Genomic DNA, 13,530 nt, shown 5'->3' on the forward strand with positions numbered 1-13,530 from the left:
GAAAATAATACAATCTGTGCTTCCATCCTGCTACTACTCAGTGGGTGAGATGATGTTTACTTTGGCCAGCATAGGCAAAGCTGAACCTTTTGTGAGCTGTAGAAAGAACTGTTTTGCTCTCTCTCTCTCTCTCTCTCGACACATTTTTCTGAAGCATCTTCTGTGCCTCCTTTTTTGCTTTTAAGGCTACCTCTCTTCTTATCTAAGCTTCTGTCACCCTCAGGTGTCATCAGTGTTGGAGAAACAAAGCTTTTTTTTTTCTTTTTCTTTTTTTTCTTCTTTTTTTTTTCTTTCTTTTTTTTTTTTTTTTACCCATCAATCTCTTTCAGAAGCAGCTACATGTGCCCATCCAAGTTTTGTTTGCATAAGTGAACTTTGTCTCTGAAACCAGTGGAAAAATAAACGGATTAATCCTGTGATCATTTTGTGAAATGTGGTACAAATCTTTCTTTTTCTCTTCACCAGCAACCTCGGTATTCCACGTTAGTGTCATTCCTGCAGCCATTTCGCAACACACTGTGGATCCTAGTCATGGTGTCTGTGCATGTGGTTGCCCTTGTACTCTACCTTCTTGACAGGTTTAGTCCCTTTGGCAGGTGAGGTATTACTGTAATCCACCAAATTTCCCCTATTGTGCAATATGTAAATATGTTGATGATAAAGCTGTTCATAATTGGTCTGATTATATTATTCATTTGCCTCTTTTGTTCATTGGATAACATATATATATATATATATTTTTTTAAGTACACTTTTCTTTATATGAAGTGTGTATGGGTGTTGCAGGTACAAAGTAGCCAACACAGATGGAACAGAAGAGGATGCACTCAACCTCTCCTCAGCCATCTGGTTTGCTTGGGGAGTTTTGCTCAACAGTGGGATTGGTGAAGGTAAGCCTAACTTCTAAGATGATAATGGAGTTACAAATACAGTACTATGAAGATAATGGCTGTCCATCACCATAATCAGTATGAAAAATTCGTAGGGATCAGCGTACTCTACTTTCTGTTATATTAGTTTATGGCTAATATTTTGGTACGGTTAAATACAGGTAACTGGAGAATATAGGTACACTTACTCCTGTTCAACTCAAGGATATACTTTTAATGGTGGGTGCTCACCATCCACTCACTCAATATAGTGCTGCTTTGGATGTCTGCCCTTTCCTCTCTTCTATCCTTCCTCTTTTGTCTTTCTTTTCTTCATGGTTTCCTTTTTCTTCTGCCAGTGGGTGATTTACACTCCCTCTTCTTTCTTTCTTTACTTCATTCTTTCCTCTTCCCTTTGCCTATGGGTGACTCTACACTGAGTGACGAGCCAAATGGTTTTCAGTACACCAGGAAACCATTTACTATGCTGGATGGCAACCATATAATGAAATTATGGTGCCTGGTGGTTTAGTGGGTAATTAAGATGCTCCAATCGGATTGAGCCTGTGTAGGTTTGTATCCAAAGGGTGATTGGGGTTTATTGCCCACTTAATGCTACTCAGGGATGAGTGAGGCTGGTCACCCTCATTGTAAATATCAGGACCTACTTGCTTAGCCCCAGGTTCCTACGCTCTGTATGGGGTGACATTGGATTGGATGATGGATGGATGGATTTAATGGTGGCCAATGCCAGATGATTTAATTAATTTTAGAAACTCTTTAGGGTGAAGGGGTTAAGTGATGTGATTTAAAGTACCTGGTACCCCCATAAAAATATAGTCTTGATTCATTGCAAGTGCAGTTGCAGACAAATAAAGCAACAATATTAACAACTGTATTTGGCATCACAACCCTGCTGGTATATGCATAGCACCACTGCAGTACTATCCAGTACTAATGATACTGATCATGTGTTTGACAGGCACTCCACGTAGCTTCAGTGCCAGGGTGTTAGGGATGGTGTGGGCTGGGTTCGCCATGATCATCGTAGCTTCATACACTGCCAACCTGGCTGCCTTCCTTGTGCTGGACCGGCCCCAGACTTCACTCACCGGTATCAACGATGCCAGAGTAAGATATACTACTCTTTTTGATGCCTTTATCTTTTCATCATAATACCTTTATCCATTTCATCTAACAGTCTTATCAAGGTTCATGACATACACAGAAAAATACAGATACAGTGCATCATACAGTAATTATTAACTTGATTATACAGAAGATTCATCAGATATCAGTAGCCTTTATTGTCTATCTGAACTTAACAAGGACGTGCAAGTATTCTGTATTGCAGTCTAATGAACGGCTGTTTTTCTTTTATCCTACTTAAAGTACAGTGATTCATAGAGTAAACAAGGTAATTGGGGAATGGATATATGTTAGAAAAGTACAGTACAACATGCTGTTGAGTGTTTGTAATGGATGACATGAATTGTCCTGTGAATGACATTATGGATTGTTACAGAATACTTGGGGGAATGATTATGAACCAAAGACATATGTCGGGAAAGGAAGTTAATGTATTTGTATTTAATAATTTAAGCACAAATGGACACAAAGATATGTGATACAGCAAGACTAAAGACAATGGTGAAAGGAGCCTGATTGATTATGAGCTTGTAGAAGGGTGATTGGGAGTGTTGATGTGAGAGGTGTATCTGATTTTATGAATATGGTATGCAAGATAAAACTGAAAGAGCATGGTGGATGAAGAGAAAACTGGTCATAGTGATAGACAAAGTGGAGAAGCTAAGAAACAGAGCAGTAGCAGACAGTACCAGGTAAAGGTAGAAGAAAAGTCAATGAATTAAGAGGAAAAGGATATGGAAAATTAGTGGAAGCATCAAGTGAGTGTTTGGTTAGCAATGATAAAGTTGTGTGTGATGTTGCTAGGGTACAACTAGTAAAAGGTTTACAGCTTGGCAGAGTGCAGAAGCTGAAGTAGCAGTAGGGGAATAGAGAAAGTCGGTAGAGTATATGCAAGCAGGTACTTCAACAAACAAGCGATGAGGCTCTGGCACACCTATTGTTTGACTTGGCTTGTATCTCTGACTGGGGTAAAAATAATCTTGTTTTAATGCATCAAAGACTCGGTTCTTTTTAATGCATCAAAGACTCAGTTCTTACATCTGTCAACGGGACAAAATCTTCCACAGGAGTACCCACTAATGTTTAATTATATCCAGCTTAATCCTGCATCATCCTTAAACATACTTAGGATTTCATTCTCTCAGATTTTATCATGGAAAGATCATATTGCATCTCTTGTAAATTCAACTACCAAGAGATTAGGTGTGCTAAGATGACTCCGTACCTTCTTTACTCCCGCACAGTTGTTGACTTTATACACTGATTTTATTCGCCCCTGTGTAGAGTACAGCTTTCATGTGGGGAGGCATCCCACATACAGCTCTTCTCAATAGGGTGGAGTCAAAGGCTTTTCGTCTCGTCAACTCTCCTCCTCTTACTGGCTCCCTTCAACCTTTGTCTCTTCACTGCACTGTTGCATCTTTATCTCTTTTCTGTCGCTACATCAGTGGTCGCTGCTCCTCTGAACTGTCTCCACCTCTACGACGTGTGCGTAGCACCTGTCTAGCAACTAATTCTCATCCCTTTTAATGCAAGAGTTAACCGTTATTCGTTTTCGTTTTCGTTTTCACTTTCATTTTTAAAGGCTCCTGCATGCTTGCATGTGACGGCCTTGGTCACCTAATGGTGGCTCTCCACGCTGCACGATCCATTGCAGCCTCCTTGTTCAGTCCCTTAACCCTAAGGTCACACTTAATGACCTCGTCCCACGTCTCTCTCGGTCTACCCCTCATAACCGCACCCCCAATATTAACACTTCTCACCTTCCTCACCCAGTTATCATCCCCCATCCTCTCCACATGTCCAAACCACCTCAATCTACCTCTCCTCATCACAACACCAATACACTCCAGTCCCATCCTACCTCTCAACTCTTCCATTGTAAACCCAGCCCCTCCAGGCCTTGGATGCAGGGACGCACTGCACATCCACCTAATCATTGTCATTTCTGTACGTCTGAGCCGGCGAATATCTTCCTCCTTCACTGCCCAGGTCTCACTACCATACAGCATTACACTCCTAACACATGCTTCATACAAAGACCCCTTAGCACATAGGGAGAGTCCTCTCAATGTCAGGAGAGGCAAGAGCTCCCTGAACTTCTTCCAACCACTTCTCACCCTAGCCACAGAGGTAGCTCCAGCCCCACCTCCAGCACACAACATGTCTCCCAAATAACAAAACTCTTCCACACACTCAAGAGATTCACCAGAAAGTTCAATCCTTTCACATCTGACAATCGCCACCTGCTCACCCTGGCACGCCATACACATAAAATCAGCATTATCTCGCAGTCTACCTCTGATACCACTACATCTCTTATGCACCCATTTATCACACACACTGCACAAGATGGAATTACTTCCTACGCCCTTGTGGCAAACTGCACATGGCCACTCTCCCTCGTCTTTGACAGTACCGCCACCAACCCTAGATATCATCACTTTTGTTTTATCTGCATTTACCCTTAAACCCTTTTGCCCCATACCATCTCTCCGCTTCCTAAACCTTTCCTCCGCCTCCCTTTCGTTCTCTGCAATCAACACCAAATCATCAGCATACAACAACTCCCACGGGAGTTCGTTTCTGAAGTCACGTGAAAGGGCTTCAGGTACCATGATAAACAACATGGGACTCAAGACTGACCCCTGATGCACACCAACATTCACGGAAAACTCATCACTCAAATTTCCATTCACTCTCACGTAGGTGTGAGCACCCGCATACATGGCCATAACCACCCTAACCAGCCACTCCTCCAAGCCAAGCTTTCTCATTGCCCACTTCACGACCTCCTTAGGGACTGTCAAAGGCCTTTTCCAAATCAACAAAAACAAAATAAAGATCCCTTCTCCTACCAATATATTTTTCCTGAAGCTGTCGAACAGTGAATATGGCACCAGTGGTCCCCCTACCTGGCATAAACCCAAACTGCATCTCATCAATATTCACTCTTTCTCTAATCATACCTTCTAAAACCCTCTCCATTACCTTCATTATCTGATCTAAAAGCTTTATACCTCTATAATTTCCTCTTTCCAGGGCATCACCCTTCCCTTTATGCACATTTACAATTACACTCTTCAGCCAACCATCTGGGACAACACACTCATAAATAATCCTATTTATCAGGTCAGTGACAAAACTCACCCCTTTATCGCCTGAGGCCTTCAACATTTCGGCAGTCAACCCAGACACACCTGCTGCCTTCCCCACCTTCATCCTGCCTATTGCCTCACTCACAGTAGCAGTATCAATCTGCTGGCTCCAAACCTTCCCTGTCCCAGTCAAACTCCTCATTCAACAACCGGTTATAATGCTCTCTCCATGCATCTTTAATATCCTCACTGTTCACCACTACCCTTCCTTCATCATTCTTCACACGCTGCTCACCTATACTATCCCGATTATCCCTCTTCACCTGACCTGCCACCCTAAATATATTTTTCCTTTCCCCATGATTTAGGTTATCAAGTAATTGTCTCTGTGACTCAGACTTTGCCCTGTATACCTCTCTTCTAGCCCTACGCTTGGCAGCCAAATATTCCTCTTCGCTACCACCCTTCTTCCATTCCCGGAAAAGCCTTCTTTTCTCCTTAACACCCTCATCCCACCACCAAGTTACTTTATGTCTTGGTGGTCCTCTTGTCCAGCCGCATGTCACAGCAGTAACTCTCAAGAAATTGGTCTTGAGAGCTCTGTACTGTTCATTAACGCCTCTGTCTACAGCTCCCTGTTAAGCCACCACTCTCCTCAACTCACTATAGAAGGCATCCCTTACTACTTGGTTTTTCAGCTTCCGTATTTTCTTCCTAGGTACATAAGTCCTCTTTTTCATCACTCATTCCTTAAGCACCATATCACAAATCAATAGTTTGTGCTGCTGCACACACTCCTCACTTCCTATAACTTTAACATCCCTCACTAACCTCCTATTGGCCCTCCTAACCAGAAAATAATCTATCTGACTGATATTTCCCCCAGACTCATACGTAATTAACCTACTGTCTCTTTTCCTAAAATATGAGTTGCACACAATCATGTCCGTTGCCTCCCCAAACTCGAGTATCCTTTCCCCTTGTGCATTCCTTAGACCATACGCATATCCCCCATGCATTCCTTCATAACCTTGTGCTGCTTCACCTACATGACCATTTAAGTCCCCTCCCAAAATCACTATCTCATCATCCCGCATACCACCCACTACACTTATTAAATCATCCCAAAATCTATCTTTCTCTGATTCATCCAATCCTGCCTGTGGAGCATATGCCAATATAATCGCAGCTATCTTTCTTCCCAACAGAATTTTCACTACCAATATCCTATCGCTTACTCTCAAAACATTCATAACATGTTCCACCCATTTCTCCGCAACCATCACACCAACACCTCCATATCCGTCTGTCCCCCCCTGCCAAAACAACTTATAGCAACAGTCCTTCCCAACAATCTTTCTGGCTGATCCACCCCTGTAGCGGACTTCCTGCAAACACGCAACATCCACCCACCTCCTACTGAATGCTTCAACGACTTCCCCTGCTCTTCCCCTCAAACTTCCCACATTCCATGAACCCACCCTCATCCCATGGGTGATTTACTGTCCTCAGGCTTGCTTTGAAACTTATTTTGTTTTGTCATCTTCAGTAATAATAAAGGGGGACAGACACAGCACAGGTCCCACTCACTGCACAGTCCCAGGTCCAGGCAATGGATCTGGGACCCCTACCCCACCAGCTTACCAGTGGCTGTGGTAGTGGCCTCAGGGCACCCTGCCAGGACAGCTGCAGAGACACCCTCCAAGCGCATCTTGGCACTGCAACTATCCCACCATTATACACCCACTGATAGGGCAGCCTCCTGGGGCGCTACTTCTAGGTTCGGGCCCCTCTCTATTGGGCGGAAGCGGCAGTCGTTTATTTATGCAACAGGTCTTTTGTTGAACTGTCTCCCTTTGTCTGTATTTCCTACTTCCTATGATCTGCAGTCTTTCAGACGCATTGTGTCCAGGCTTCTCGAAATTATTGGATCTTGAATTTGGCCCTCTGTTGTATTGTTTTTGTTTTTTTTCTTGGAAGGACCGGTGTGGGCTCCTGGCCTTTGGTTTCTTCTTCCTTGCATTTAATATATATATATATATATATATATATATATATATATATATGAGGCATCTAGAGCCACAGGGGCATCCCCACCAATATACTGGTTTTGAGTTAGGTAGGGGAGACAACAGGCTTAACCCTCTTCTCAGTGACAGCACTGGTTGCCATACAAGATTCGGACTTCTGGACAGTGGTAGAGGGGCTCAAAGTCACGTGGGTTTGTCCATGCTGCCGGGCGAACAAATCAGAGCAGGCAGGCATCTAAGCCACATAGCCCAAACCAATCAGCATTGTCACTCTCTGCCACTCCCCCAGAGCAGCCAATCAGCAAGCCTGTGGCCTGCCCGGTGTGCCAGTGAGGCTTCCCTCCCGTGTTCACTGAGGTGTATAATTATTATATATTTGATTTTTACCCCATTTATCATGGATTATTGGTGACAAGATGAGCTATTGTTATTGGGGTTGAAGGGAGGGTGACAAGATGAGTTCATCACATAGTTACAGTGAGGAGGTGGTTCCTATAACCTCTCGTAAGTGTCAGAAGTGTGTGGAGAAGTGGAAAAAGGTAGAAAGGAAGAGGAAAAGAGAGTGGTGAGGGGAGACAGTGGGAGGGGGCGTGGCACCGAGGAGGCAGAGTTGGATGTCGATCTCCTAGATGATGACCCCACCATTTAACCCCCCACTACCCCTTCTCAATTTACTTAACCCCTACACCGCGGTCTTGTTTACCAATGACTTGCGTGTGCCGCGGGGTTATTTGGGCTCCGACAGACTCTCAAAAAATATTTGCCAAAAATCAGTTATTAGTCCTAGAATAATAAAATTACATATGCTTATGGCACATACCTTCAGCTTTCTCCTGGAATGATTGTTGAGCCTTCGTTGGTTACCGTAGGACTTGTGGAGACCTCTGAAGTAGGGTAACGAAGTCTCCACTTTACACTTCCCGACAACCCGTAATATGATTACCACAGCAAGATACAAACACTATAAACACTATTCTACAATTTTCAAGTAGTTTGGGATCCATACTAAAAAAAAAAACACTGTGAAAGCAATGGAAATTACGAGCGCGTCTGATCGTCGCACTGGCACTAGTTCGCTTTTGTTACTCTGTCATTTATTATTCATAAAACCCCTCACACTTTATATTTCTATTACTATATAACACTTATATATATCTACAGTCTTTATCCATAAGTTTCCTTCAGTAGTATTAGTTTATTGTCACTGTAGGGATTCAATTTCTTTCAGTAAAATACGTAGCATTCACTTTCTCGTCCTGTATACTGGCATTGAGAGTGAATGTCACTTTCATCTTCACTCTCATAACTCATAGCATTCAGACATGCTAGAGTGAAACTTTCACTTTCATTACTCCTAGGGTATATACTCGTATTCTTATAATACTACTCATTTACATTTCTATTTACGTTCTCTATTTTATTTACGTTATTTACATTTCTATTTTATTTACACTGTGTTGTGCACTGTCACTTGAAATAACTTATAAAACTATTTTCCATTGTTCACGTATATTTACATTCATTACTTTCACTTGCTGTTTACACATTATTTACAATTCCACTTGCACTGTTTTACTCAATAGAAAGATCGTAGTCACTCTTTTATCAATTGTCAGCCCTTTACCTCTTTCCACACGAGGTTTAGTAGGGGGTAAAGGTCACAGGGCCATTTGCATGGGGGTGAAAAAAGGCCTTGAAGTCAGCAAGAAGAAACATACGTACTCTCGCTTCGGAAGATGAGAGTAAACTGATAACGGAGGGCCAGCGTGGAGGCCTGTTTAGGGGTTATTCAGAGTTACCAATATTGGTTCTTGAAACAGCTAAGTCTAGCACTGATATGATTGGCAGGAAATCTAGACAATACATTATAAATTTGGTAGTTCCAGGTGAATGTACATATCACTTAGGCTTCTCCCTTCCCTCCTTACATGTATATTTATTACGAAAATAGATTAGAGGCCTACTTAGGAGATATATATTCAGAGCTACCAATGTTAAATCTTGAAACAGCTTTGTCTAGCACTGATATGATTGGCAGGAAATCTAGACAATACATTATAAATTAGGTAGTTCCAGGTGAATGTAAATATCACTTAGGCTTCTCCCTTCCCTCCTTACATGTATATTTATTACGAAAATAGATTATACGGCATATTTCAAGGGGAAAAAAACAGCGAAAATTAGCGAACGAGTGCACGTGAGGTGTTGTCAGGTGATAATTAGCTAATTCCAGGTGTATGGCACTCTCACTTACCTTATTTCTTTCTTGTATATATTATTTGGTATAAGAATACGACATAGGACTTATTTCAATGGATGAAATCAGTGAAAAATTCCAGGGAAGATTTACTTAGCGTAACACGGCCGGGCAGGCGAGAGGATAGGGTAATGGAGGGGGGGTAGGGAGGGGAGTCAAGAACGGGGAGAAATGGCTAAATTGTCAACAATGGATGGGAGTACAGATGAGATTAGGAGTGCTGACTAGTGTTGGACATTGGCAGTACTGATAGATGATACAAGCCCCCACTTGGAAGCCCGGGTGAATTCAAAATAACACAGAATCACAAAAGCGACGCCCCGCGGTATGATCCCTTGCTCCCAAGCGTCACGGAAGTGACGCCCCGTGGTTAAGGGGTTAAGCACTACACTACTTTTTTTTTTTAATGTTATTATTTCAATATAATATGGTAGAGGAAAAATAATAACTGCACTGATTTCAGTTTTAGTTGTCAAAAACGTGAAATTACAGTAATAATTATTCGTTTATTAATATTAAGTGAACTGGAATCTTCAATTAATAAAGTTTTGTACATTAATACATTCGTTGATGTTTTTTCTGCTATGTTTTTAAATCCCTACAATATGTTATTATGCCCATTTATAAATTGGGGGTTTGGTTTACTGCCTATTTTGTGGTTACAGTTATTATTGTTTTGTTTTTTTGGCTTTACATGTAGAGCATAGGCGCTGATGATAATTTTGATGTATAAAAGGTTTGTTTATTGCCTTTTGGTTATGACGTTGCCATAAACACAACTTTAAAGCGTCATAACTCAAAAGTACCTTTTGGCGCCGATGCCCCTTTGGTTCTAGACGCCTCATATATATATATATATATATATATATATTGGTGTGAGACTTTGGTGTGACATGAAAACAAAAAGTCAAGAATTAGCTCCAGCCTCACCTTCAGCGTCTAACATGTTTCCCAAATAACAAAGCTCCTCCACACTCTCAGGAGACTCTCCAACAAGATCAGTCCTTTTGTGCACTACAATCTCTTTGTGCTCTCCTCAACACGCCACACACACAAAATCAGCATTATTTCACAGTCTACCTCAAGTACCACTACGGCTCTAATGCACCCACTTATCACAAACTCCGCACAAGCTGGAGTTACTTTCTACCACCTTGTGGCAAACTGCACATGGCCACACTCCCTTTGCTTTGACAGTACCACTACCAGCCCCAAATATCATCACTTCTGTTTTATCCGCATTTATTCTCAAACTTCAAGTGCCCCATTCCATCTCTCCGCTTCCTAAAATCTTTCCTCCACCTCGCTTTCATTTTCTGCAATCAACACCAAGTCATCAGCATACATCATCATCCATGGGAGTCCACTTCTGAAGTCATAAGGGAGCTACAAATACCATGACAAAGAATAAGGGGTTCAAGACTGACGCCTGACGCACAGCAGCTTTCACGGAAAATTCATCGCTCAAATTTCCATTCACTTTCACCTGGGTGCGAGCACTCACTTATGAGGTCTGTTCAGAAAGTATCCGACCTTTGGCTCTGAAAGAGTAGATAGCTTACCTGTTGAGCTAGGACACTAATCCCCCTCCAAGAAGGACCCTTCTGATTTGACACACGTAGCCCAGCATTCTTTATACTGCCTGAAATATTTTTCAAAGTAAGATTTTGGTATCTCCTGCAGGTACTTCATTGCTTTCATCATAATCTCTTTTCTTGTCTCAAATTGGGAACCCTTCATTGGAGTTTTGAGCTTGGGAAATAGCCAAAAGTTGCACTGAGCCATGTTTTGTGAGGAGGGAGCCTGCCAGGCATGTGGGATGTTGTGCTTCGCCAAAAATTTATGAATCAGTTGAAAAGAATGGGCCGGGGCATTGTCATGGTGCAGCTTCCAACTTGCCGCTTTCCAAAGGTCTGGTCTGTTCCATTGAACTACGTCACAAAGACAACAGATAATGTCGAGGGAGTAATGTTAGTTGACAGCTAGACCGTCTAGTGCATATTTGTGATGCACAACACCATTGTAGTCGAAAAAAACTGTCGGCATGTGGGTGCGTTTCACCATGCTGTGGGCCTGTCGTGCTTTTTTGGCCTAGGTGACCCTGTATACTTCTACTGGAATGATTGTGCTGTGGTTTCTGGGTTGTACCCATACACGCACATCTGATCTCCAGTGATAACAGCCTTCAGAAAGTCTGGATCATGATTTGCATACTTTAACATGTCTTGAGCAATATTTATCCGAGAGAAGAGATCATGACGAATGCAATGAAGGACCTGCAGGAAATACCAAAAACTGACTTTGAAAAATGTTTCAGGCAGTGGAAAGAATGCTGGACTGCTTGTGTCAAGTCAGAAGCTTTGAGGGGGAATTGTGTCCAAGTTCAACAGGTTAGCTATTAATTTTTTTAACCCTAAGATCAGATACTTTCTGAACGGATCTCATACATAGCCATATCCACTCTAACCAGCCATTCCTCGAAGTCAAAGTTTCATTGCCCACTTTACCACCTCTTGAGGGGCTCTATCAAAATCCTTCTAAAAAAAAAAAAAAAAGAAAGAAAAAAAAAAGGTCTGGTCTGTTCCATTGAACTATGTCACAAAGCTCTCTTTTCTTTCCTATATACAGTACCCTTGCGTCCAACACGTGTTTGTCCAGCACGATTCGCATCCAGCACGGAGAGCAAAAAATTAGTACGATTTAATATGATTTAAATACTGTAAAATGGGTGCGTAAGCATAACACTGACGGAGCTCCAAGAAGTGGGCGAAATCCGCAGAGTTCACCTCTAGCACGATCACCCCTGGTCCAACACGGTCATACTCGACGTTCCCGTGACGCTGACTCAAAACTTTCGATCAAGTAGCCTTCCCCGCATGCTATCGTGACATGATCGTGATGTCACTCAGTGAAAAATACCTCTGCTCCTATGTGATGTTTTGTTTAAATTTCTTCCGCCACAGCGCCACTCAGTCGCATAATTCACATTGGATGGTGCTTTTTTCATGCTTCATTTTCTGCCCTTGCTGCTGCATTTTACCCTGCTCACAATGCCTAGGAAGCCTTCTGAGAACCCCAAGAAGCGATGGCACCTCCCTCAGGCCACCAAGCTAGAATTCATTGAGAGGCAGAAGAAAGGGGAGAGGAATTTCAAAGGATTTATGAGGGAGGTTGAGGAGGAGCAGCAGCCATTATCCGCTAGTGATGCCAGCAGTCATCCTTCAGGGACCCAGTAGGACTACCTGCAGCCTCGGATATCACCTTCCATTCCCAGCAAGCCCACCAACACTATCCTAAAAGGTTAGTTATCATTCATAGTACAGTACCATTTATTATAATTACAGTAGTACCAATATATGTATAGGTATATGGTAGGTATTTAGGGTGACTTTACGTAGGGTTGCTGACATAATTCATTTTTCCTCATGAGCTCTGTTGTTTGTCCAACACGGGACCCGTGCATGACAATATTACTGTGTTGGACACGAGGGTACTGTATTTTTCTTGAATCTGTCAGAAATGAATATTTCATCAATCGTCTCTTTGCCTGGCAAACCCAAACTGCATCTCATCAGTATTCACTCTTTCCCTTATCATGCCTTCAAGGACTCTTTCTCCATTACCTTCATTATCTTGTCCAAAAGTTTTATACCTCCATAATTTCCTCTTTCCAGGGCATCACCCTTCCTCATATACACATTTACAATCTCACTTGTCAACCAGCCACCTGGGACAGCACACTCATATATAATCGATTTTATCCAATCAGTAACTAAACCCACTGCTATATCTCCTGAGGCCTTCGGCATTGCAGCAGTCAACCCAGACACACCCACCACTCCATCCCAAGCTTCATCCTACCTATTGCCATAATCACAGTAGCAGCATTAATAAAAAGCCAGGTGCCAAACATTGGACCCACTGACTCCAAACCTTCCCTGTTCCAGTCAAACTACTCATTCAGCAGTCATTTATAATGCTCTTTCCATCTGTCCCTAATAACCTCGCAGTCCATCGCTACCTTTCCTTCATCATTCTTGATACACTGCTCACTTGTGATATCCCTGGTTTCCCCCATCTTCTGATTTGCCACCTTAAATACCATATTCTTCCATTCCACATTATTT

General features: G+C 42.4%; 1 pseudogene; it reads left to right on the forward strand.

Annotated features, from left to right (window-relative positions):
• Positions 1-13,530, forward strand: part of LOC145415045 (glutamate [NMDA] receptor subunit 1-like) — a 349,695-nt pseudogene that overhangs the window by 238,974 nt on the left and 97,191 nt on the right.

This window comes from Coenobita brevimanus, chromosome 101 (assembly GCF_032717465.1).
Source record: "Coenobita brevimanus isolate Jiangsu-jjx chromosome 101, ASM3271746v2, whole genome shotgun sequence".
Classification (NCBI taxonomy): Eukaryota; Metazoa; Arthropoda; class Malacostraca; order Decapoda; family Coenobitidae; genus Coenobita; species Coenobita brevimanus.